Genomic DNA, 26,594 nt, shown 5'->3' on the forward strand with positions numbered 1-26,594 from the left:
AACATTGGAACCAAAGGTGGCGCAGTGGCTAGCACTCCTGCCTCGCAGCATCAGGTTCAATTCCGACATTACATGTTTGTGCGAAGTTTGCATATACTCCCCTTGTCTGTGTGGTTTTCTCCAAGTGCTCCGGTTTCCTCCCACAGTCCAAAGATGTATGGGTTAGGCGGATTGGGGGATGTGCTAAATCGCCCCTTAGTATCAGAGGATTAGCAGGACAAATCCATGGGATTATGGGGAAAGGGTCTGGATGAGATTGTCAGTGCAGGTTCGAATGGCTCCCTCCTTATGATCCTCATTCTATAGAATGCCTACATTCTAGGCACTCTATGATATTAGAATGAGATTCTGCTGCGTGAATTTGAGTTAAGATGCACATTAAAAAGCAAGGCCTCCATGGCAAAACCTCTATTTCTATCTCCAATGATGTGGAGATGGTGGCGTCAAACTGGGGTAAACACAGTAAGAAGTCGCACAACACCAAGTTAAAGTCCAACAGGTTTATTCGATAGCAGAAGCCACTAGCTTTCGGAGTCCTGCCACTTCATCAGGTGAGTGGGAGTTCTGTTCACAGACAGAGCACATAAAGACCTAAACTCAATTTACAAATGATGGTTGGAATGTGAGTCTTTACAGGTAATCAAGTCTTAAAGATACAGACAATGTGAGTGGAGAGAGGGTTAAGCACAGGTTAAAGAGATGTGTATTGCCTCCAGCCAGGATAGTGAATGAGATTTTGCAAGTCCAGGCAAGTCATGGGGGTTTCAGGTAGTGTGACATGAACCCAAGATCCTGGTTGAGGCCATCCTCATGCGTGCGAAACTTCGCTATTAGTCTTTGCTCAGCATCTATGCGTTGGCATGTGTCATGAAGGCCACCTTGGAGAACACTTATCCGAAGATCAGAGGCCAAATGCCCATGACAGCTGAAGGGTTCGCCAACAAGAAGAGAACGTTCTTGCCTGGTGATTGTCAAGCAATGTTCATTCATCCCTTATCGTAGCGTCGGCATGGCCTCCCCAATCTACCATGCCTTGGGACACCCTTTCCTGCAGCGTATCAGGTAGACAACGTTGGCCAAGTTGCAAATGTATATATTGTGTACCTGGCGGATGGTGTTCTCATGTGAGATGATGGCATCCATGTCAATGATCTGGCATGTCTTGCAGAGGTTGCTGTGGCAGGGTTGTGTGGCTTCATGGTCACTGTTGTCCTGAAGACTGGGTAGTTTACTACGGACAATGGTCTGTTTGAGGTTGTGCGTTGTTTGAAGGCAAGAAGTGGGGATGTGACGCTGAAAGATGCCCTCATAAGAATAGGATATGGAGCTCAACTTATTGATCAACAGTTCCGATGTGCCACAGCGAAAAACTGCACCGACCTCCTCAGAAGAGGGAGACGGGACACAGCGGACAGAGTACCCTTCATCGTCCAGTACTTCCGGGGGCGGAGAAACTACGACATCTTCTTCGGAGCCTTTAACATGCTATTGAAGACGACCAACATCTTGCCAAGACCATCCCACACCCCCACTTCCTGCCTTCAAAGAACTGCCTTGTTTGTGAACAGAACTCCCACTTACCTGATGAAGGGGCAGCACTCCAAAAGCTAGTGGCTTGTGCTACCAAATAAACCTGTTGGACTTTAACGTGGTGTTGTGAGACTTCTTACTGTTTCTATCTACCATATATACATGGCATAGGGACAAGGAGATTAGAGACTTAAGTTAATGGTTGAAGGACTGACGTGATGGTGGTGGTGGGGGGGCAGGATGTAGGGTTGCAGGGTTTCAATTCCTGGAGCATCAGCATTGGTATTGAGGAAAGAGGGAGATATTTCACTGGGAGGGACCACATTTAAACTTTTCTGAGTCCACTAACTTTGCGAGTTACCTAACTGGGACAATATAATTTAAATTTATAAGGGAGAGGGATTTGGCAGGTCTTGGGCCTGAGATATTTGCAATCAACATCGATAAATTAGATGATGGACAGAATGAAATGTGCCCAATTTTGGTGAGATTAGGTAGGAAAGTAAGGAAGTAAATAGACTGCAAAGGTGGTCAAAAACATGGCAGATGGGATGTGTGGGTTACAGTGAAAAATTGAAAAGCAAAATTTTAAGTATGAGCAATTGGGAAATGGTGATGTTCAAGAGGGCCCGAGTGTCCTTGTACATTAATGATAGCAAGTCAATATCAGAGTACAGCAAGGAATTAGGAAGGCAAATGTCATGTTCATTTTTATTACAAAGTCAGTGAAGTATAAAAGTGAAGAAGTTAAATGGGTTTTGGGAGAATACACCTGAAGTATTGTTTGCAGTCTTGGTCTCCTCACCTGAGGGAGGAGTTAGTTGCCATAGCAGCAGTACAAAGAACATCTTCGAGACTGATTTCGAGAATGAGAGGATTGCCTTTTGATAAGAGTTTGAATGAACAAGGCCTATCCCCCTCAGAACTTTAGAAGAATTAGATGTAATCTCATTGAAACACATACAATTCTTAAGTTGCTTCACCGGATAGATGTTGAGATGTTTTCTTTGAGTGGGAAGTCTAGAATTATAGGTTACAGTCTTAGAATAAGGAGTTAGCTATTTAAGACAGAGATGAGGGGAAATTTTGTCACGCAGGAAGAGACGGAACGGTGGCACAGTGGTTAGCATCGCTGCCTCATAGCACCAAAAACCCAGGTTCGATTCCAACCTTGGTGACTGTGTGGAGTTTGCACATTCTCCCCGTGCCTGCATGAATTTCCTCTGATGCTCCAGTTTCCTCTCACATTCCAAAGATGTGCGAGTTAAGTTGATTGGGCGATTTATAATGACCAATTAGTATCAGGGAGATTAGCAGTTTAAATACATGGAGTTACAGGGAGAGGACCTGGGTGGGCTTGTTGTCAGTGCAGGTTCAATGGGCTGAATGGCCTCTTTCCACAGTGTAGGGATTCTACCATTCTATGAAAGGGTCGTGAATCTTTGGAATCCTCTAGAACACTGTAGATGTTCAGCCATTGATTTAGAGGTTAAGGATTTTTAAAATATTCTGTCGTATGGTTTGGGAGTCACTGGGTAGGCCAGCATTCATAAAATCAAAAATCTCTACAGTACAGAAGGAGGCCATTCAGCCCATCGAGTCTGCACCAACAATAATCTCACCCAGACCCTATCCCCGTAACCCCAGATATTTACCTTGATAAACCCCTGACATTAACAGACAATTTAGCATGGCCAAATTACCCAAGGCCGGAATTGAATCCGGATCCCTGGTGCAGAGAGGCAACAATACTAATTCCCAATTGCCCTAACAGTTGTGCAGGCTGTGAGATTTGGTACATCCACAGTGCTCTCTGGAAGGTGGGGAGAGAGGTGTAATGGACTGGGAGCGCGGAGTGGGATGGTGTCTTCCAACAGCAGTGATATAATTCCAAGTCAGGATAGTGTGTGACTTGGAGGGGAACTTGCAGGTGATTCTATTCCCATGTATTTGTTGCCCTTGTTCCTTCAACGTTGTTGAAGCTATTGAAGAAACCTTGGGATGAGTTGCTGCTATGCATCATTTAGATGGTGCACATTGCTGCCATCCCAAACTGGTGGTGTAGAGAGCGAATGTTTTAGGTAGCAGATGGGGTACCACTCAAGCAAGCTGATTTGTCCTGGATGATGTCAAACATTTTGCTGGAGTTGCACTTATCCCAGCAAGTATTCCATCACACTCCTGACATGTGCCTTCTAGATGGTGGACAAGCTTTGGAGAGTCACGAAGTGAGTTACTCACCACAGAATTCCCAGCCTCTGACCCATCCTTGTAGCCACAGTATTTAAATGACTGGCCCAATTCAGTTTCTGGCCAATGGTGATCCCCAAAGCATTGCCTGGCACTTGTTACATGCCATTTAACAATTCAAGCTTGAATGTTGTCTTTGTCTTGCTGCATATTTCCCCAGCTGCTTCAGTATCTGAAGAGTAATGAACTGTGCTGAACATTGTGCAATTATCAGCGAACATCCCCGCTTCTGACCTTATGAAGCAGTTAAGGGCCTAGGACATTACCCTGAGGAAAGCTTGCAGTGATATCCTGGGACTGAGATGATTATTAGGAAGATTAAAGGATTTGGGATAAATGGGGAAAGTGAAATTGAGGTAGATGATCAGCAATGACCTTATTGAATGTCAGTGCAGCATTCTAAAGGTTGAATAGTCTACTGCTGCTCCGACTTCATGCATTCCTACATTCATTATTAAGACATGGATGTGCGACTTACAGAAAAGATAGTCAAAATGGAAAAGAAGTCAAGGCAGTCCTAATAATAAACAATGCAGAAAAGGCTGTAAGGAGTTAGGATCTTAGCCCAGAATATCTGGATGTAGAATCAGTATGAGTGGATCTAAGAAATAGCAAAGTGCAAAAAAAAGATGCGAGTAGTTTAAAGGCTCCTAACAATAATGGTGGAATTGGACAGGGTTTAAGTCAGGAATTTAGAGATGCATATAACAAGGGTAATGCAATTATTCCAAGAACTTTAACCTTCCTTTAAAATGGACAAATCAAAGTGGCAAAAAGATGAGTTCAAGCAATGCATTTGAAATGGTGTCCTGGAACCAATATCTCAAGGAATCAACTGGGGAACTAGCTATTTTGGATCTAGCATTATGGAATATGACAGAGGTAGTTAGTGATCTAATCGTAAATGATTCACTGGAGAAGAGGGATCATAATATGACAGAATTCCATTTGAATTTGGGGAGTGCCAATCCATGATTACGTCCAAACTAAGGTCTTAAACTTCAAGCCACTCATGGAAGTTGCATTAAAATATACGGCAGAAGATATGCAATAACAACCATTTAACAATATTATCCATAATTCTCAAGGTACAATCATTCCCTTGGGGAATAAAAATTCCACTGGAAAAGTAATACGTTCATGACCCACTCGAGCAATTATAAGTATTAGGTTAAAGGAAGAGACTAACAATGTCGCAAGAAGAGTAGTTAGCCTGAGGATTGAGAAGGTTTTAAAAGTGTTTAAACTGCCTTGCACAATTGGAATTTGGGGGCAGCATGGTAGCACAGTGGTTAGCACTGCTATCTCACAGCACCAAGGACCTGGGTTCGATTCCCGGCTTAGGTCGCTATGAGTCTGAGTGTTCTATGAGTCTGAGTGTTCTCCCCATTTGCATGGATTTCTTCTGGACTGCTCCAGTTTCCTCCCACACAGTTTGAAAGACATGTATAATTGGAATTTGATAACAGCTTTGCTTGAATCCTGTTTACCTTGTCCAGGTGCGCTCCAGGGTTTGACCACTCTATTTCTTTCCTTTTAAGACAACAAAATTCCAGTTTCCTTCAGAGTGGTAAATCCGCAGAGCAAAACTCAACTGTGGAGTCCTTCTCTGGGACTGCCTTCAGTACATCTTTTGGTTGCAAGTTCCCAAATCATCAAACGTTACTATAGCAACTCTGATTAAATTATTACTGTCGGAGACATGGCCTTAACCAGAAACTAATCAACTGTAAGAATACAATGAAAATCCATTTCACTTTTTTGATGGATAGTACTGGCATTCTTCAAGTCTGCACATCCATATAAAAACATACATATACACAGTGAAAGAACATTCCAGGTAAAAGAGCTAAGGTTTCATTCCTTGTAGATAAGGCAAACTACATCGCCAGGCTCAATTCAGAAGTGTTTCACAACTTGCCCTAGCCTCTGAATGGCTTTCTCAGTAATCAAAAAACAATGAGCTGTGGGGGTGGTGTATCATGTGAATTCAGATGAGGATTTGTAAAAAAACGTCTGTTCGTGGGATGTGGGTATCGCTGACTGGGCCAGCATTTATTGCACACCCCTGAGGGTAATTAAGAATCATCCACATTTGCTGGAGTTACATGTAGGCCAGATTGGGTAAGGTTGGTAGATTTCCTTCCCTCAAGGACATTAGTGAACCAGATGGGTTTTTATGACAATGGTTTCACGGTCATCATTAGACTTTTAATTCTAGATTTTTATTTAATTCTAATTGCACCATCTGGCCTTGGTGGGATTTGAACACGCGTCTCCTGGATTACTGATCCAGTGACAATGTCACTGCCTTCCCTAACTGGCACAGCCAATTAGGTGGCAAGCCATATTGTGATACATATTTATTTAAAAATATACTAATCACTGCGAGTTTCACACGGAGGGATCTTTTCTTTCTCGCAGATAGCTGATTAGAAAGTTCTGGAAGCTGCATTTTAGCGCCTACATTTCATTTACATGACCACAAACGGCTTGGCCCCAATGTTATTCACTACATCCAAAACGTGCAACTTCAGTACAGCAGATTGTTGCTGCAAGCTGGTGGAACATGCTCATTGGCAGGTCTCCACGACGGGTAGGCACTGAACTAGTCCTCGCTGGATGGGTGCTTTCTGCTGCTGTCGTTACGTGAATGACCTCAGGCAAGGCTCAGCAAGAGAGCAGCAAGAGTTCTTGCAAGACGTATGGCTGAAATCTGAGGAAATATGTCATCTAGAGTGATTACGTGCTGACTGAACCCAGCAAAGCACTTGCTGAATCTCATCAATCCAGACTTAAATCAAGCCCTGAAGTTTGTTTGGAACAATTACACTGGTAGCTGGACATTTTCTCAGAGGGGGAAGGGATGCATTTCCCTTACCTGTTCATGCACACCCACCAATTAAGAGAACAAAACTGCTGATTCCACTGAGATGTAGCCTTAGGAATAGCGCAGGAGCAGGATTACAGTAATTGGAAGTGACTTGGCAGGGAAAAAGGTACTACAGTAGATATACTTTCAGGCGCAATCATCTGAACGTAGCCAGCAACACTCTACCCAATACCATCCAAGAACTAAATGATAATGAGAGCAGTAATTATAGCTGCTGAGTCAGTTTTCCTGTAAGCTTTCCCATATACTGTTCTGCAGTAATTTCCCAGAGGGCTGAAGTAAGGCGGTGAGGTTCAGACTCTTCTGAATCTGCCCCTCTGGTCTCTTGTGGAGGTAGGTGTAGAACAGGGAATTGACCATATGCATCCCGAGAGCTGAGGTGGATGTTTTGTTGGCGAGCGTGGGGAAAAGGGTAGAGGAATAATTCTGTTTACTCCAGAAACCTGCCAGGGGAACAATTGTTACTCGATAGAAATGAAAGCTACCCTCAAGCCTTTCACAAAACTTAATGAAAATTCAGTAATACTGAAAAAAACTGTAAAATTACTGTTTGGGCATTGAATTAGAGTCATTCAGTATGGGTAATACGTTGAAGCAGAGAAAGATGCAGGGTTATGGCAATGGGTTTAGCTTGAAAGATTCTGAAGAACCAGTACAGACAATGGGCTAAATGGATTCCTTTTGTGTTGTAAACCTCTATGGTTCAAAAGCATGAGCACTATAGTTGTGCAGAGTTTCAAACCCCACAAGATACAGATTCTAAGTATTCCAAGGACTTAATAAATTTGAATTTATGGTCCTTAAGTAACAAAGGATGTTTGTTAGCAAAATGGGAAAGGAAGATCTGAACTGGCAATTACTTTGCTCTGGTCACTCTTCTGCTTTGAAAATCTCAACTCACCACTAAGCACGCCTTTACAAAAATTCAATCAAGTATTTCACTCTTAAGTACATGCTGTCGATAACGTTAGATGCTTTTCTCCCGAGCTATCAATCATTCTGTCAGAGTGGCAGGTGTATTTTTATTCTCTTTAGTGAATGGCAGGGTGATGGAGTACATCTTTATACTGGCTTCAAGAATGGCTCAAGTGTAATCCACAGCATCATTGGCGTACTCACTGCTAAAGATGAAAGGATATGACTCAGTCTGCCCCTTACCCTGAAAGACTCCATCACTGATTTCACCACAGTAAATGCCAACATTTTGTAAACTTCTTTTCGAGTCTTAAATAATAAATAACTGATTCGTTAAATCACAGGAACATGTTATTGTAAAACCTTTGTCTCTCTTAGATTTAACTGGCATTGCATGGAATGGGCAGCATGCAGTTGCCAGTAAGGACAAATTGGCACCACGGTAGGAAGTTAATAGAAATGTAGGCAAGATTACTATGAACACGAAGGGAGCAGAATACTGAAATCAACCTCTGAGTGTATTTTGTATTGCTTCTGTTTCAATATTACTTGGTCCCATACAGTGGCCAATGACTCTGTATCCTGTGGAGACCACATCATGTCCACAGTTGAATTTAGTTTTCATAGAACAGGTCAAAACATATTTTGCATCAAGTCAAGGAACTTTTGCTCAACGTAACACTTTTGCAAAGCTTCAGCTCACAAATTTTACCAATAAACATTTTCTTGATCTGTTAAATAAGTTAGTAGAGAATTAGTGCAAAGCTATTCAAAAGAAAGGAGATTGAATCTATATGTGTATCTTCCATAACTTCAGGATGACCTGAAGTTAGAAAAGCACAAAGGGAAAGGTTTAGAGGGATACAGGCCAAACGCGGGCAATTGGGACTAGCTGGAAGGACATAATAATCAGCATAGGCCAGTTGGACTAAAGGGCCTATTTCCAAGCTGTATTGCTCTATGGCACTATACAATGACTTCTGAAGTGTAATTACTGTTGCAATGCGAGAAGAACAGCAGTCAATTTGCACATAGCAACGTGCCATGCACAGAGATCTTTTAAGTCCACTTAAGAGGGCAGATGAATCCTCAGCTAAATTATTACCTGAAAAATGGCATCTCTGACAATGCTGCACTGGAATGTCAACCTGAATTAATTCCTCCTGTGGATGTTAAATAGCATCACAGGAAATGGTTGCCATAATTCTTCGTCTACTTTAAGTTCCTGGCATGAATTTTAATCAATTATTTCTTCACTCAGGGCCACTGGATTTTATGTTTCTCAGTGGGGTGAAGGAGGTGGAAAGAAAATTGAGTGCTCCACTTGCTCCCACCCCTGCTGTCGCTGCTTGTTCAACCAAACTTTGAATGACCATCCGGTAGAAAAGGGGCCAATCATAGTCTCTAAAGGGGGAGGGGGGGGAGGGGCGCTCCACCTTCAACCAGGCCTACAGGCCAGGATGTTATGCAGCAGATGGTTACTGCTACAAACAGCAAGAACTGTAAAACCCTTTACTTTCAGAGTGTCATTATTTATTCTTGAAAGCGCAAAAAAAAAATGTATTTATTTTAAAAAATCATATTTCTTTTATTCATTCACAGATTTATTGCCCATCCCTCGTTGCCCATGGAGGTCATGTTAAGAGTCAAGCACATCGCTGTGGCCCTGGAGTAACATGTAGCCCAGACTGGGCAAGGACAGCAGATTTCCTTCCCTAAAGGGCATTAGTGAACCAGATGGGTTTTTTATGACAATCAACAATGGTTCCATGGTCATCAGTAGATTCTTAATTCCAGGTTTTTTTTTAAAAATAACTGCCTTGGCGGGATTCAAATCCAGGTCCCCAGAATATTACGGAGTTTCTGGATTTGTAGTCTGGTGATAATAACACTAGGCCATTATCTCTGATGAGTGAAGTTTAGAAAACATTTTTGCCACCTTCCCCAGCAGAATCTGCTGGTATGTTCAACCATGGTCTGAGTGGCAGAGCTTCTCTGCCAGCTGTTGTGCTGCTGCCTTGTTGTAGCTGTCTTAGGATTCCCAAACCATTTCCTGTAAAATGCTTGAAAAATAGATATTAGGCAATGAAAGTCTGAAGACAAATGGGTTTTTAACAAGTTAATTAGTGTTGACAAAATGGCAGGTGGGCCCACACTCCCCCGCCCCCCCCTTCTGTGTTTTAGTGTGATGATGTCAAATTGCCAACACAATATTATCATGCCATGTTTGTCGGCACGAGACAGGAATGGCACGGAGGACAGTGTGCCGGATTTGGGATGGGAAAATCCAGCTGTATGTAGTTTCGCCATTAGAACATATTCTGGGCGTGAAAGAGAGAAAGTTTTCTTCCAGATGTCATCCTAGCAAAAACGTTTCCTAAACTTCACTCATCTCAAAGACCAACACACACTGGGGGGTGTCTGTATTCGTCATCTGTGGAACAGGCAGCCAGGCTCAAGATCTGGCGAAACCCAAAAGTGGCAAATCTAGCCGGTGAGACCACAACAGGGATGAACCGGATTTCAATCTATTTACATGCTATCGAAGATCTTCCTCATCGTATGTCAAGTTCAGGGCATATTTTCAAACAGCACTGGTATTGATTTGTGGGTGGGTGGAATTAAAGGAAAGAAGGTTTGATGTTCTGGGGTGTGGGGGGTGGGGGGAGGGGGTGCGGGTATTGATGATGCTGGCACTGATTGATTGGGGAGGGTGACTGCCAGCTTTGATGGAGCAGGTGAATGGGAGCCCTGAAGCCACTGTGGTGGGGGCGGGGGGGAGGGTCGGGTCATGTTTACTCTGGTCTCCGTATATTCAGGCTTTGCTGGAGTGTTGAAGCTCCGCCCCTCTATATAATGGCATGAAACACGCCCACTTTTTTTTGACAGGATGTGGTGAGATCTGGAGAGAAAATCAGCCTGTTTGTCTGGAAAAAAACAGTGCCCTTTTTTTTTCTCATCGAAACCAACACTCTGCCACTTTTGCTAAGATTTAGGCCCTTGTTTCTCATTTCACTGCCACAGATCTTTCAGGGTGACAGTTAATTTGCAAGGTTAATGTCCCCAAAATATTCTGTAGAAAACAGATACTTTACAGGACCACTGGGGAAAGAATGGGAGGGAGTTAACTGGATAGCCCCTTTAAAGAGTTAGCAGAGGCATGATGTACCAAATGGCCTCTTTCTTTGCTATATGATTCTATCATCAACTGTTGCTGGAAAGATAGCTTTTACACTGTAACAAACACCAGTCTTTCATTCATAGTAAAATATGGAGTTCACTGGTCGTCCATTCATTCGGCACTGCACTGCAGTGTCAGCTTAGATGATGTGCTCAGGTCTCTGGATGTGGCTTAAGCCTACATTCTTCTGACTTGCAGATGAAGGAGCTGCCACAATAACAAGGCTGACGTCTTGTGTGTAGCGTATCACACAGTCAGTGTAGAGACGGCTGCAAAGTCTCCTTTCCCTAATTGCTGAAACTGGCCAAAAGTAAATGGATGTGCATGTTTGTTGGACCAAATACAAACATCGCCATGCTGTGGAAGGAAGCATGTGTAACTTTTATATTCCCTTTATTTTCCTTCCCTCACCCGCCCCCCCCCACCCAACCCCGGCGCCATCTTACTTACATATCTTAAACTCAGACAAACAAATTTGGAACATGACTCAGTCACATTCAACGTGTTATTTTGCACAGTGCATTCATTATTTCACTCCCCTACTTCTGATCATAATTATAGCACAGGAGACTGATTTTTTTTGGTGGTGGAGTGGGGGAAGAATTAAATTAATCACTGGTGAAAAAGCTGATCTGAGGCCTCATTTCTGTGCAGTCGAAGTGAAAAGCAAGGCGTAGCAATTAGCAATCATCTAGGTATATACAGATTAGGTATTTAATTTCTTAAGTGCTTCTCTTTATAATTATTACAATGTGCTATGCACGTAACTAATCAGTACTACATACATTCTTGATTGAATATATTTTGTCTGTGACGCAAGAACTATGAGAACTTGTTTCTTTTACTGAAGCATTTTTTAATGCGTTTACCTCCACTACTCCAAAGACTGCCCAAAGAAAATATCCTGTTTCAAAGCAGCAACTGATTCACGTTCTAGTTCAAATGGAAGTGGCTTGCATACTGGACTAAATGTAATGTACTCAGGAACAGAAGATAACAAATGGCTGCTTTGTCTTAATACTCCAGCCATGTTGTTTTGTTCCATGCATTTTAAAAAGGAAGGCAACAGCCTAGTGGTTTGTCGTTAGACTATTAATCCAGACACTCAGCTAACATTCTGGGGATCCAGGTTCAAATCCTGTCACAGCAGATGGTGGAATTTGAATTCAATTTAAAAAATCTGGAATTAAGAATCTACTGATGATCATGTGAAACCATGGTCAATTGTCAGGAAAACTAATGTCCTTTAGGGAAGGAAATCTGCCATCCAGATTTACCTGGTCTGGCCTACATGTGGCTGACTCTCAACTGCCCTCCAAGGGCAACTAGGGATGGGCAATAAATGCTAGCTAGCCCACGACACCAATGTCCCAAGAACGAAAAAACAAAAGCTCAAAATTCTTTATCCCAAAATAAAACATAAAATAAGATGACAATTCCTCTTACAAAAACAGAAAAGCTCAGTAGGTCTGTGGAGAGAGAACAGAGGTAGCGTTTTGAATCAGGGTGAGCCTTCATCAGAGCTGAATTCCTCTTGTGTGTGTGGAGGCTGTTGATTACATTTAGCATCTCTTCGGTATACTTTATCTCAAGACTCAATATAACACTGAGGTGGTGCTGCGGGTAGGTGCTGTGAGGGGGAGAGTAATCATGATGTGGAGATGCCAGCGTTGGACTGGGGTAAACACAGTAAGAAGTCTGGCAACGCCAGGTTTAAGTCTGGCAACGCCAGGTTTAAGTCTGGCAACGCCAGGTTTAAGTCTGGCAACGCCAGGTTTAAGTCTGGCAACGCCAGGTTTAAGTCTGGCAAATGACGAAGAGGGGAACCTCGCAAGCTTGTGAGTTTATCATCAAATAAATCGGTTGGACTCAAACCTGGTGTTGTCAGACTTCTTACAGGGGGAGAGTAAAACAGGGGAATACAAAAGTACATTTGCATCTCTCTGAACCACAGCAATGTTTGTACTTGGTCCAGCAAACATGCATGCCCATTTAATTTTAGCCATCTTCGGCAGTTAGGGAAAAGAGACTTTGTTACCATTTCTGCACTGACTCTGTGAGACACAATACACAAAACGTAAGCCCTTGTCACTGTGGCAGCTTCCCCATCTGCAAGTCAGAAGACTGTAGCTCAAACCACATTCGGAGACCTGAGCACAATCTAAGCTGGCACTTCAGGGCAATGCCGAATGAATATCAAACTACCTTTCACCATATTTACCTATGAAAGAAAGACTGGTGTTCGTTATAGCATAAAAGCTGTCCTTACAGCAACAGTTGATGATAAAATCATATAGCACAGAAGGAGGCCAATCAGCACATCATGCCTCTGCTAGCTCTTTGAAAGAGCTTTCCAATTAATTCCCTCCCATTCTTTCCCTAGTGGTCCTGAAAATTATTCCTTTTCAAGTATATACCCAGTCCTTTTTTGGAAGTTACTATTGAATCTGCTTCCATCACCATATTCCATAGAATAGAATCCTACAGTGCAGGAGACGACCATTTGGCCTATTGACCACAATCCCACCCAGGACCTATCCCTTTGACCCCACATATTTACTCTGCTGGTCCACGGACACTAGAGTTAATTTAGCATGGCCATTCAATTTAACCAGCACATCTCTGGAGTGTGAAAGGAAACCGGAGTGTCTGGAGGAAACCCACACAGACATGGGCAGAACATGCAAACTCCACACAGACAGTGACTAGAGGCTGGATGAACCTGGATCCCTGGTGCTGTATGGCAGCAGTGTTAATCAATGTGTCACCATGCCACTTCAGGGAAGGCATTCCAGACCCCACTCTGCAACAGATAAAAATTCTTTTCATCCACCTCTAGTTCTTTTGACAATTATCATAAATTTGTGTCTTCTGTCTATTAACTCTCCTTGTCTATTCTATCAAAACCCTTCAGATAGTTCCCTGAAAAAGAAGTCTTGCCCCCGCCTTTATTTTATTCCCACGTGTTCCACGTCACACTAATATTGAATTTTTACCACAAGCTGGGTTAGTTTTTCGATCAGAAATCTGGTTCCATTGAGAAACTGATTAAAGTTAAGATTTTCTTTTGTGCAAACCTTCAATTGATTTGGAGGTGGGTTTCCTGTACATTTCAGTCCAGTGGCAGGAGGGAGGTGGGACAGCTAAAAATGTGGAACCGATTCAGAAACCCTGCAATAACCTTCACTGGTTATCTTACCAGAAACATTTGCTAATTTTACCACAGCTTTCCAAGGGCAGTAGGGAAGCAAGAAGCCACAGGAGAGCTGGAGGGCTGGAAGTCAGAGCAGGGTTGCATCTCACTTCATCGCTGCCAACCTGGATCTAACACTGAAGGCCCTGAGGGAGAGTAGAGACATTTTCCGGGAGATGGATGCACATTCTCTCCATGTCTGCGTGGGTTTCCTCTGGGTGCTCCGGTTTCTTCCCACAGTCCATAGATGTGCTGCTTAGGTGGACTGACCATGCTAAATTGCCCCCTCATGTCAGGGGATAGGGCCTGGGTGGGATTCCATGATCCTATGGCCAGACGTGCAGTAGTGACAGCTTTCTGTGCAGCATTATGTCCCTCGGCCTCTTCCTCTCTCCTCCTGCTTCTCCCGAGATAAGCATTCGCCTTCCAGGACCTCGCTGTGCTCAAGATTCACACTTTGTTATGAAGAGCCAGGCAGACACCACAATGACTGAGACATGTGTGTGAGGGTATTGGAGGGCACTATCCAACTCATCCAGAAACTGGCATTTCTGGAAGCACAATAACTTCCTGCTGAGGTGGTGTCATTGATTGTATTGCCTCTGTGCTCCTACTTACGGCTCCTGTAGAGGGGTGAGCAGACATGTCTTCAGTGGATATCCCTGTCCCCCAGGATCCATTCATGCACTTTAAGGGTTGGGATGAAGATCTGAGAAATCCTACATTGGCAGAAAATGAAGGCACCATGGCAGCTGGCAGGAAAGCAAGCACACATACAGAGAATGTCCTTATTGTGTTCACAGGCTGGGGCATTGGAAGTTCTTCATCTCAATAGATCCGAGTGGACAGTTACTGGGTTCCTTGATTGCCACACGAGTGCCCCACGTGGGGAAATCCAGCAATAGTGGTGACACAAAATGCCCTCTATCCAAGCAAGGCCACCTCTGTCATGAACTGTATTGACAATCCAACCTTGGCAAAGGCGGCATCAGCGAGCTGTAAAATGTAATGGTCTGCCGCTGCTTGTAAAATTCCACCACTATCTGCGGCTGATCCCTGGAAGAAGCAGAAGCAAAGCTGTTCAAACTCACCCTTTGAACGACTGCTGGCAGGACATGTTGCCCAGAGCTGCACAGCGCTGGGTTTTTGATCACCAGATCACAGATACCTGTGATTGCCTGCCTGCTGAGTCACAGTCCCCTGCAGCACTGAACAGTGGTCATCCCCAGGTAGCAACGTTTTTAGCGGTAGATCCTATGTTGAGCGTATGGCCTCTTTTGCCTTCATGACCTTCTTTACTCTCCCATGCTTACAGGCCACATTTCCTGTGGAGTCCCTCTTCACTAATAGGACCCAAAGTCAGACAGTCATGTGTCATTGCCAACTGCAGCTTTCTTTCTGGACAAGTAGGTGGCCAAATGTGATTGGCAGTTTTCTCCCACTCTTCTGACCCCTGCAGTGTCAGAGTGTGCTGCCCTCTTCAATGCTCAAGCACTGAGTGCCCACACTTCCTTTAAATCTTCCACCTCACACTCCAAATCTTAACCAGCTTCTTAAATTTAATTGACCTCAATAGCAAGGAGAATGGAAATCTGGGCAGCACAGTGGTTCACACTGCTGCCTCACAGTGTCAGGGACCTGGGTACAATTCCAGCCTTGGGTCACTGTCTGTGTGGAATTTGCACATTCTCCCCATGTCTGTGTGGGTTTCCTCCAGGTGCTGCAATTTCCTCCCACAGTCCAAAGATATGCGGGTTAGGTGGACTGGCCATGTTAAATTGCCCCTTAATGTCAAGGGGACTAGCAGGGTAAATACATGGGGTTATGGAGATAGGGGCTGGGTGGGTTTGCGGTTGGTGCAGATTTGATGGGCCCTATTTTACCATTACCATGTTTTTGGGTGCGAGGCAAAGTTGGGTGTGAGGCCGTTAACGCGATCCGCACCCACGTCTGTGCAGATAGCCGCTTTACCAAAACCCGGGAATAGCGGTGATTCGATTCACGCCGAAAACAGGCGATTTAAACGCATCTACGTGCATTTAAATTGAATTAGTAAACTGCCGCCCAACTTTATCAGCACTTTATCATAAAGTGTTGTTGAGTGTCAATAAAATCATCTCATGGAGATTGTAATATCTCAGCAGCTTGAACATAAATGGCTCCTCAAAACTGAAGCAGAATGGCTGAAGAGTTTGGTGGTCACTTTGCACAGCTGTCCTGCATTGTAATTCCAACAGAGCTATATTGAGAAGTTTATATCCTTAAAATACGCAGTCATTTTGCTGGACTTAGCCTGGCTGCTTAGGTTACAGAGTCATTCCCTAGGATAAGGGTCTCCCTGTAGTTCTTCTCTTACCTGTCTACAGCTTGCTTTCATTTTGCTTTCTCTCTGGAGAGGAGATACAATTGTGGTTCTACATAGCACAATCGTTACACTTGTTGTCTTTTATGAACCATTTTATCTACTGGCACCAGCAGAGCGTGATTTGTAAAATTGGCTGCTCCCACTCTAACAATTTAGAATTTGCAATCAAAGAAATGTTTAAATTATCATTTTAAGCTCCCATGTTAAAACACCAATAATTTGCAAACTGGAATTAACTTCCAAAGCAGTCTTAATCCCTCGATTGCCGTTCAGGAGTCAGAAAATGGCAACATTTATTTTTCATAAAGGGTCATCTGGACTCGAAACATCAGCTCTTTTCTCTCCTTACTGATGCTGCCAGGCCTGTTCAGATTTTCCAGCATCTTCTCTTTTGGTTTTATTTTTGGTTACATTTAACTGCTCCTAAATACCTGTCTGGTGTTTTCTTTGTGCTTCGGACGTCAGTGTTGTCGCACTCTTTCCATTCATCCTTTGCAGATCAGATCAGTGATCTGTTTAGCTGTTCAAAAGATTTATCAATTTAGGAGCTTCTGGCTGCCTTTAAAAACACTAAAATTTGGAAGGGCAGAGTTCATTTGTTCAACTCTGTTGGAGGAAGGAGAGCTTGATAACTTTGACAGATTTATAAGGTTCTGAAGAGGCTTGATCCTTTTCTTCATTTGCCTAGTCAAGCAACTGTTGCTCCATCTGGACTTTTTCTGAGCGTTTCAATTACTTCCAAATATTTTTGCAAGGCTTGTAAATTGTTTATGGGTGACTGAGTGAGGGGGGTAAGGGGAGTGAGAGGCAGGAGGACATGGGGGTAAGGTAGCTTTTAAATTGATCTGGAGGTTGACATTATTTGGAGAAACCGGTGATGATTGCAGAACCAGGCTAATATTTTAATGAACAGAGGTGAACTTTTTAACCATTCTGTTTCAACATCAACCCATCTCCATCTCCCAATTTCAAAATTCCACTGGGTTGCACTACCGCAACAGAAGATTAATCCTAAACCGTGTTTGCTCCTCCACTGGGAGGATTCTGTCTTTTGTGTCCTCCTCATGACTTGCTTTTCCTAATTATCTTCGGCTACAATGAACTTGGTCTCTTCATCCAAATCATTAATATAGATTATAAGTGGTTGAGATGCTACCACTAATCCCTGAGACAGCACGCCACTATAGCTAGTTGGCCAAGATAAAAAGAATCGATTTATTATGTCTGTTTCTTATTAATTAACCAATTCTCTATCTATGCTAACACCTTACCCTTAGCACCCTAAGCTCTTATCCAATGTAGTAATCTTTTAAGTCATACGTTAATCAAATATGCTTAAATACACTATATCTACTGATCCCTCTTCATCCACCTTGCTTGTTGAATCCTCAAAGAACTGTAATACATTTGTCAAATATGATTTCCCTTTCATAAAACCACACTGACCATGCTTGATTGTATTATGATTTTCTAAATTTCCTGCTTTTCCCTTAATAATGGATTCCAGCATTTTCCCAATGACAAATATTAGGCTTTCTGTCTCCCTTCTTTCTTGAATAGAAATATCACGTGCAGTTTTACGATCTGTTGGAAGTTTTCTAGAATCTATAACTAAAGCATTCACTAAGTCTATAGTCACTTCTTTTCTGACACTCGAATGCAGGCAATACGGCCCAGGGAACCTGTCAACCTTTAATCCCATTAGCTGTCCTCAGTTTTTTCTTGAGTTATAGGGATGGTTTTATGGTTCTCCCCGATGTCCCTTGATTTTCTATTGTTGGGATGCTTTTTCTGTTTTCTATTGAGGACAGATACAATGTCCTGTTCAAACTGGCTATCATTTCCTTGTTTCCTATTAATAAGACATAAGAACATAAGAATCTTCAAGGACTAAAATTTACTTCAGTTACTCTTTCTGTTTTTAGGTACTTGTAGAACATAGAACATAGAACATAGTGGAAGCTTTTACTATGCATTTCTATTTTTCTTGCTAGCTTACTGCCATATTCTAATTTCTTTATTGTTTTAGTCATCTTTGCTGGTGTTTGAAATCTTCCTAATCTGATTTCCAACATTTGCAACTTTGAATGTTTCTTTCAATTTAATATTATTCTTAGCTTCCTTAGACAGCTATGGCTGGTGTGTCCTTTCGTAGTGGCTTTCTGACTCAACATTATCACCATCTCTCACATTCCGGTGGAAGAAAGCCAACCAATGATGTTGACTGCCCCTGCCGACCTCATGTCTGTCATGAATCCCCGCATTAGGGAAAATTCTGTAGACCCAAGGGCCAAAACTACTGCTCAAATGCTGCTTGACATGGGTCCATTGTTCAAGCATTGGAGAACATATAGGTGCCAGAATTATGGGGAGAGAGCTCTCAAAAGATTGTAGGGCTGGAGGCATTACACACAGATCTTTCGACTGTTCCTGATATCATAAGACATAGGTCACAATTCTAGCTATGCTCCACTAGAAGTCACGGAAAACTTTAAAGTTTGTTTATTAGTATCACAAGTAGGCTTACATTAACACTGCAATGAAATTATTTGTGAAACTCCCCTAGTTTGATGTTCCACAATGACGTTTGGAAATAAGAACATAAGAAAATACGAAATAGGAGCAGGAGTAGGCCATCTAGCCCCTCGAGCCTGCCCCGCCATTCAATAAGATGATGGCTGATCTGTCGTGTCTCAGTTTCACATTCCCACCCTCTCCCCATAACCCTTAATCCCCTTGCCTATCAAAAACCTATCAACCCACGTCTTAAATATATTTAGCGAGGCAGCCTCCACCACTTCAACAGGCAGAGAATTCCAGAGATTCACCACCCTTTGAGTGAAGAAGTTCCTCCTCAACTCCGTAACAAAAAGGGTAGAGGGAATTTTGAAAGGGGAGGGGACCCAGGCAGAAGTAATAATACACATAGGGGAGGGGGACATAGAAGGAGGAGTAGGGTAGATGTCCGTAGGCAATTTAGGGAGTTGGGGTCCAAACTGAAGAGCAGGACCTCCAGGGTGGCATTCTCTGGGTTGCTGCCTAGTACCAGCAGGGCTAGGAATGACGAGATCATGCAGCTGAATGCATGGTTGAGGGATTGGTGTAGGGTAGAGAGCTTTACTTTTGTAGACCACTGGGAGGTATTTATGAGAGAAGGGCAACTGTACAGGAGGGATGGAGAGAATTTGAATGGGAGGGGAACTAGTGTCTTAGCAGGGAGGTTAGCTGGTGTGTTTAGGAATGGTTTAAACTAATAGGGAGCGGGGGGGTTGGGGATGTGGCTGGGAGAGAGCTGGGTGAAATGAAAAATATCAGGGAGAAGGAGGTTCCGAGGGACACTGGTGGGTTGAACTGTGTCTGTTTCAATGCAAGGAGTGTGACAGGAAAAACAGATGAGCTTAGGGCCTTGATGTTTGTGAGGAAGTTAGATGTGGTGGCTGTAACGGAAACATGGTTACGTGAAGGGCAGGACTGGCAGCTGAACGTTCCTGGGTATAAGCGTTTTAGGTGTGACAGAGGAGGGTTAAAGAGAGGTGGAGGGGTGGCACTGTTAGTAAAGGAAAACATCACAGTAGTGCAGAGGGAGGACAATATGGAGGAGTTAGGGATTGAGTCGCTGTGGGTGGAGTTGAGGAATAAAAAGGGAGAGATTACGATGCTAGGGGTATACTAATAGGCCACCTAACAGCCCGAGGTCAGTGGAGGAAGGCATTTGCAGGGTCATTTTGGATAGGTGCAGGAAGAATAGGGTGGTTGTAGTGGGTGACTTTAATCTTCCTGGAGTGGATTGGAAGGGGCCTAGAGCTGGGGGTATGGAGGGTGAGGAGTTTGTAAACTGTGTTTTGGAAGGGTCTCTAGAGCAGTATGTAACTAGCCCGACCAGGGAAGGGGCTATACTGGATTTAGTGTTGGGTAATGAGCCGGGGCAGGTGGTTGAGGTTGAGGTAGGCGAACATGTGGCTAACAGTGACCACAAGTCCGTCTACTTTAGGATAAAAATGGAAAGGGATGAGTGCCAGCCGAACGGGAGGGTGCTGAACTGGGGTAAGGCGAGCTATAGCCGGATTAGGAGGGAGCTGAAGGACACTGATTGGGAGGGACTGTTAGCTGGCAAGTCCACGGTTGGCAAGTGGGAGGCTTTTAAGGACAAACTGAAAATGTTGCAGGAGAGGCATGTTCCGGTTAAGCGGAAGGATGAGAAAGGTAGGATTAGAGAGCCGTGGATTACAGGGGGTATCGAAGACTTGGTGAGGAAGAAGAGGGATGCGTATGTTAAGTCGAAACAACTGGGTACGGAGAGTGCACTGGAGGAATATAGAGAGAGTAGGAGGGAGCTAAAAAGGGGAGTTAGAAGGGCGAAGAGAGGACATGAAATGGCTTTGGCTGGTAGGATTAAGGAAAATCCAAAGGCATTTTATTCCTATATTAGGAGCAAGAGAGTAGTTAGAGGGAAAATTGGTCCTCTTAGGGACAAAACTGGGGAGTTATGTATTGAGTCGGAAGGAATGGGGGAGCTCCTGAATGAATACTTTGCATCGGTATTCACGAAGGAGAGGCGTTTGGTGTCGTGCGGTGTCTTGGAGGGAGCTGTGGATCAGTGGCAGGAAATATCTATTACGAGGGAGGAAGTGCTAGGGCTTTTAGGTAGCGTAAGGACGGATAAAGCTCCGGGGCCTGATGGTATTTATCCCAGGCTGCTTAGGGAGGTGAAAGATGAAATTGCTGGGCCTCTGGCGCAAATCTTTGTCTCTTCTTTGGACACAGGTGAGGTCCCAGAGGACTGGAGGGTAGCAAATGTGGTACCGCTGTTTAAAAAAGGTAGTAGGGATAACCCTGGAAATTATAGACCGGTGAGTTTGACATCGGTGGTAGGGAAATTAATGGAAAAAATACTTAGGGATAGGATGTATGAGCATTTGGAGCATTGCGATCTGATTAGGGATACGCAACATGGCTTTGTTAGAGGGAGGTCTTGCCTTACGAATCTGGTAGAATTCTTTGAGGAGGTGACAAAAACGGTTGACGATGGGAGAGCTGTTGATGTCATCTATATGGATTTCAGTAAGGCGTTTGACAAAGTCCCTCATGGTAGGCTGGTAGAAAAGGTTAAGGCACATGGGATACAAGGACAGGTAGCTAGGTGGATTGAGAACTGGCTGGGCAATAGGAGACAGAGGGTAGTTGTTGAGGGGACCTTTTCGGGCTGGAGGCCAGTGACCAGTGGTGTGCCGCAGGGCTCAGTACTGGGACCTCTCCTCTTTGTAGTATACATAAACGACTTGGAAGAGAGCGTACGTGGTGTGATCAGCAAGTTTGCGGATGACACCAAGATGGCAGGGTTGGCGGATACTGAGGTGGAATGTCAGGTGATACAACAGGATATAGATAGGTTGGTATATTGGGCAGATAGGTGGCAGATGGAATTTAATCCTGACAAATGCGAGGTGATGCATTTTGGAAGGAATAATGCAGAGAGGAACTACGTGATAAAAGGAAGACCGATTAGGAGTATAAAAATACAGAGGGACCTGGGAGTGCAGGTTCACAAGTCTATGAAGGTTGCGACACAAGTGGAGAAGGTTGTGAGGAAAGCTTATGGAATGCTAGCCTTTATAGGAAGGGATATAGAGTATAGGAGCTGCCGTCTAATGCTTCAGTTGTACAGAACGTTGGTTAGACCGCATTTGGAGTACTGCGTCCAGTTCTGGTCACCTTACTACCGGAAGGACGTGGAGACTCTGGAGACGGTGCAGAGGAGGTTTACCAGGATGTTGCCTGGCATGGAAGGACTGAGTTACGAGAAAAGGTTGGAGAAACTGGGACTTTTCTCCTTGGAAAGACGGAGATTGAGGGGAGACATGATAGAGGCATATAAGATACTGAAGGGAATAGATAGAGTCAATAGTGAGAGGCTGCTCCCTAGACTGGGTACAATTATGAGAGGTCATGATCTAAGGGTGAGGGGGGAGAAGTATAATTTGGATGTGAGAGGAAGGTTCTTCACGCAGAGGGTCGTGGGGGTATGGAACGCGCTACCGAGTAGGGTGGTGGAGGCAGGAACGTTGGATTTGTTTAAGGTTTATTTAGACAGACACATGAGCGAAACAAGGATGGAGGGTTATAGTAGGGGGTATTAAATAGGGTCAGTGCCTCGGAAGACACCAGAAATGCAGACTTATATGTTGACGTTTTTGTCTTTTTATTCCGCAGGTGGAGGTCCACCTTGTTGTCAAACGAGGGGCATGCACACGGTGGGTCGTACGTGGGCTGCTCTTGGAGGTTCCGGGAGTGGCCTAGTACTTCGTATCGGTGTGTGTGCTTGATCCTGGACCGGTAGACGGGCGCCGCAACAGCTCAGTGACTATCACTGCTAGCTGTGCAGATACATGGATTTGGGCCTGTGTCTGTGGGAGTTTGTGCATTCTCCCTGTGGTTGCGTGGGTTTCCTCTGGGCGCTCCAGTTTCCTCCCACACTCCAAAGATGTGCTCTTAGGCTGATTGGTTTACCAAATTGACACTATTCTCCCCTGAATCTGGCTAAGTTAGGGGTTCCACTCGCAGACACGCAGGGCAGAGCAGGTGTAGGAGGATGCGGCGGCGCGGGCTCGTTGGGCCGAAGGGCCTGTTTCCCGTGCTGGGTTGTTCTTTGTTCAACCGCCCCCCCCTTTATCTTGAGGCTGTGCCCTCTAGTCCTACTGTCCTTTCTGAGCGGGAAGATCCTCTCCACCTCTATCCTATCCATCCCATTCATCATCTTATATGTCTCAATGAGATCTCCCCTCATTCTTCTACACGCTAACGAGTACAAGCCTAGTTTATTCAGCCTCTCCTCATAGCTCAATCCCCTCAACTCAGCCTAGTAAACCTCCTCTGCACTCCCTCCTAGGCCAAAATATCCTAAGTATCGCCGCGTAAGTGCGGCGACCAAAACTGCACACAGGACTCCAGCTGCAGCCTCACCAGTGCCCTATACAGCTGCAGCAAGACCTTCCTACTTTTATATTCAATCCCCCTCGCTATGAAGGCCAGCATCCCATTTGCCTTCCTGACCACCTGCTGCACCTGCAGGCTGGGTTTTTGCGACTCATGCACAAGGACCCCGAGGTGCCTCTGCACCGTCGCATGTTGCAGTTTTTCGCCATGTAAGTAATAGTCCTTCCTACCATTATTCCTACCAAAGTGGACAACCTCACATTTGCCAACACTGAATTCCATTTGCCAGTTCGCCCAGCCTATCTAGATCCTTCTGCAGACTCTCCACACCCTCCGCACAATTTGCCGTTCCACCAATCTTGGTGTCATCAGCAAATTTCAACACCATACACTCAGTTCCCTCCTACAGATCATCTATATAAATGGTAAATAGCTGAGGCCCCAGCACCGACCCCTGGGGCACTCCACTAGTCACCATCCACCAATCCGAATAGCACCCATTGACCCCCACTCTCTGCCTCCTATTTGACTACCAATCCTCTATCCACGCTAACACCCTACCCCCAACTCCATGCCCCCTGACCTTCTATAATAACCTGTTGTGAGGCACCTTGTCAAACGCCTTCTGAAAATCAAGAAAGACCACATCCACTGGCTCTCCTCTGTCCACTGCCCTAGACACATCCTCATAGAACTCCAATAAATTTGTCAGACACGACTTCCCCTTAACGAAACCGTGCTGCGTCTGCTCTATCAAACAATTCTCTTCAAGATGCCTCGCTATTTTCTCCTTGATGACGGATTCTAACATTTTACCTACAACGGACGTTAAACTAACCGGCCTATAATTCCCTGCCTTTTCCCTGGCACCCTTCTTAAACAACGGCGTAACATTAGCTGCTTTCCAATCTTTCGGCACTTCCCCGGAATCCAGCGACATTTGGAAAATAATCACCAAGGCATCCACTATCACCTCCGCCATTTCTTTCAGAACCCTTGGATGCATTCCATCTGGTCCTGGGGACTTGTCCACAATCAGTCCCTCCAGTCTGTCGAGCATCGCCTCTCTAGTAACAATAATGTCATTCAGGCCCTCCACTCCTACCATCTTTCCATCGCTAACACCCGGCAAATTATTCACGTCCTCCTCCGTGAAGACCGAAACAAAAAAGTTATTCAAGGCCTCAGCCATTTCCCCATCCCCTACCACTAAGTCCCCCCTCTCATCCTCTAAGGGTCCAACGTTCACCCTAGACAGCCTCTTCCTTTTTATATATTTATAAAAACTCTTGCTATCCTTTTTTATATTAAGCGCTAAAGATCTCCTTAAAGATCCTCCACTGTTCCTCAGCAGACCTACCTTCCAACGCACTCCCCCAATCAACATTCGCCAATTCCTCTCTCATCCTACCATACTCCCCTCTGTTCAAACAAAGGACACATGTCTGGGAACCCACTTTCTCCTCCTCCATCTGCATCAGAAACTCCACCATACAATGATCACTCTTCCCAAGAGGATCCTTCACCGCAAGGTCCCTAATTCTACCCGCCTCATTACATAACACCAGATCCAAGATAGCTCGCTCCCTTGTCAGCTCCACACACACACTGTTCAAGGAAACCTCCCGGCAGCATTCCAAGAGCTCTTCCTCAAGCCCACCGCGTCCAACATGGGTCGACCAATCAATCTGTAGATTGAAATCCCCCATAATTATCGCCGTTCCATTCCTGCACGCCGCATTTATTTGCACGTTAACAGCCCGCCCCACCTCCAGATCATTATTTGGGGGCCTATAAACAACACCCACCAGTGTCTTCCTCCCTTTGCTGTTCCTAATCTCCACCCACAACGATTCCACTTTCTGCTCTTTGGCTCCTATATCATCCCTTACTACCACCCTGATGCTATCCTTAATCAGCAGAGCTACACTCCCCCCCCCCCCCCCCCCCAACTTTTTCCTCCCGCCTATCCTTCCTAAACACTTGATACCCCTGGACATTCAGCTCCCAGTCCCTGTCACCTTGCAGCCACGTCTCTGTAACGGCCACCAGATCATATCCATTTGTGCTGATCTGCGCCACCAGCTCATTCACTTTATTCCAAATGCTTCGTGCATTCAGATAAAGTGCCTTCACCTCAACCTTCACCTGTACCCTATTTGCCAGAACGCCACCAACCATACTCACGCCCCCTACTCCTTTTATTATTGGGACATCCTTGGCCTCTTCCCTTACCTGTACCCTCTCCTTTACTTTACACATTTCTTGCCATGATGGTCCACCACTGTCCCTTTACAGTCCAAAGGTTCACAGTTTCAAATACCATCTCTTTTGAAGCATTACAAGACTGTTAGAGATGTACTCCCAAGTTTAGTGCAAGGCACCAAACATTTAGTTGCAGCAAAATACTGTGCTCCAGCACAGACAGATGCTATAGTAAGTTTTATTTGCAATTAATTACAAATTAATTAATTGGCAGTTGTGTAAAAGATCAGAGAAATGAGAGATTTGCTATCCATTATATTCAAACCTCAAGTCATTTCAGAGCATGAGCAAGTCAGGAACAAGAGTCTAATTGTTATTATCCATTTATGCTGATAATCTCCAAATATTTGATTACTGGAACTACCCATATGTCTTGAAAATATCTCGACACGTGTACAATGTTCGCATGGTTTCAATTAGTTATGGTTCATATATCAGCCACCATGCTCTCGGACGTATGTTTACTTCTTGTAGATTACTTCGAACAGACAATTACTTATATCTGAAATTTCAGATATTTAGGATGGCATACAATTTGTTATGAGGCAGTCACACGTTGAGTGGTTGAAACAGCATCATAAATTATAACAATGAATCATGGTTGGGATGTGTCACTACCCAGGGTCAAACTCAATGACCTTGTCAAGGCGAAGCCTTGGTGCTTTTGCTGCTGACTGCACAAAAGGATCTAGAGGTTCCTTTTCTGTAAGCTTCGGGGAACTTCCTCTAGCTGCACTGGGACAACAGTAAAGGCTTTCAGTGTGTCACATTTCCAGCAACGACCCCCTATTGATGACACAAGCTGAAGACATGCCCCTTGATGTCAACCTACAGCTCAATGATAGCTGAGGTGTTTGAATGATTTTTAATACTTTAAAATATTTATGATATTTCATAACTAAGTATTTTGAATACATTTTCAAGTTGTAAAAGTCTGGCTCTTGGGCATTCATGTCACCTGGTTCCGTTTCGTTTCACCTCGTCATAGAACATAGAAACTAGAAGCAGGAAAAGACCATTCAGCCCTTTGAGCCTGCTCTGCCATTCATTCTGTTCATGGCTAATCATC

General features: G+C 44.3%; 1 protein-coding gene across 3 annotated transcripts in view; it reads right to left on the reverse strand.

Moving 5' to 3' along the window:
- The window catches only part of ctnnd2b (catenin (cadherin-associated protein), delta 2b), a 1,166,477-nt gene that overhangs the window by 966,494 nt on the left and 173,389 nt on the right, over positions 1–26,594 (reverse strand). The gene's annotated exons all lie outside the window — the stretch shown is intronic.

This window comes from Carcharhinus amblyrhynchos, chromosome 2 (genome assembly GCF_965287045.1).
Source record: "Carcharhinus amblyrhynchos chromosome 2, sCarAmb.v2.hapA, whole genome shotgun sequence".
NCBI classification, from domain to species: Eukaryota; Metazoa; Chordata; class Chondrichthyes; order Carcharhiniformes; family Carcharhinidae; genus Carcharhinus; species Carcharhinus amblyrhynchos.